Here is a 1582-nt window from a genome sequence, read left to right as displayed (position 1 = left end):
GAGTGGAAGCCAATTCTGTCTGTATTTTTATTGTCATTTGTGGACCTTAACAAGATCTAACAGAGTATTTGAAATTCGAAAGTTTTTGGTTGCTGAAAAAATGCAGCAGAGAAAAGACTGAGAAAATTAACAGTCTAAAGGAGTGCGATTCTTTGTGCACCGTCTGAAGGAGGCGGCCCTCGTTTCCAAGAAGAGTGACTTCGTGTTCACGTGCATTTCCTGGAAATTTCAAGAAAAGAGACTCCATGTTCAGCTGCATTTCCAGGAAAGGTTGCCTCTTCTGCCCAAATTTACTAAAGTTTCCAAGAAAAATGACTCCATGTTCAGATGCATTTCCAGGAAATGTCGCCTCTTCTTCCCAAATTTATTAATTTGCCCCCTTGCCCCGATTAAAATACTTGTGGGATTTCTATTTGTCAATAGATTACATGCTCCTACATTACTTATTGCTTTGGGTTAATACTCTGAAAACCTTAAACTAGTACACATGTAACAAATTTAGCCCAAACTATCTTTTTTACCATGAAAAATCCCAAACCAAGACATATGTGACAAATTTACCCCGACTGACCATAAAAAATCATAAACTGGTACATTTATGACAAATTTACCCCAAACTAATTTATTCGATCACAAAAAACCCCAAACTAGTAAACTTGTGACAAATATGACATCCGCTAAATTGGATTAATACCACAAAAAAAATCACAAAAATTGTAAATTGTGACAAATAGAGCGTAAAATCCCAAATTGGTATACTAGTCAACCTGTCACGTGTCATTTAACTTAATAATTATGACAAATTGAGGGTAAATTTGTCACAAGTGTAACAGCTTTGGGTAAATTTGTCAAATGCATACCAATTTAGGGTTTTTGATAGTAAAAAAAAATAATTTGGGATAAAATTGTCACAAGTGTACCAGTTTGGGAGTTTTCGTGGTATTAACCCTATTGCTTTTAACAAGTTACAAAAAAATTCAATTAATGGCTTCTAAGTAACAACTTAAGAATGTGTGTTCTAGTTATTTGTTGACAAATTACATGTACCATATATCGATTTGAGGAATATATGAGGTGTCAAGGAAAATGCCCTAATTGATTTTGAAGATTGATAAAACTTTTTTTAATTATCTTTTGATTCTAATGGTAAGCTTTTTAAGGGGGAAAACTCTGATGTGCATCATCAAATGTTACTCATCAGACTCAAGGATGTAGTGAACATCTTATCCTTAATATTCAATCTCAATGGAATAAGGATATTGATCCGACTTTGAGTCGTTGTGCTAATGGCTAGAAGAATAATGTGGATTCCTTGCCTTATATATATATCGATTGTCCGAAAGGAAAATATTGAATGCAATATTACTTATTTAGAACATCTCCATCTATCAATGGAATAATCAATTGAAGACAGAATGTTTTCCAAAGGAATGACTCAACTTATGGAAACCCTATCTACTATATGAGCAGCAAATCTTTCGTGAAACTTTAGTCTCAACAATCCAGAAGTGATCAATTCTTCTTCAACATTCAAGTCCAATAGGTCGATTGGATGAATGATCCTCAAAGCTTGAGTCCAACG

The sequence above is a fragment of the Eucalyptus grandis genome, chromosome 3 (genome assembly GCF_016545825.1).
Source record: "Eucalyptus grandis isolate ANBG69807.140 chromosome 3, ASM1654582v1, whole genome shotgun sequence".
NCBI classification, from domain to species: domain Eukaryota; kingdom Viridiplantae; phylum Streptophyta; class Magnoliopsida; order Myrtales; family Myrtaceae; genus Eucalyptus; species Eucalyptus grandis.
This window is presented reverse-complemented; position numbering follows the sequence as displayed.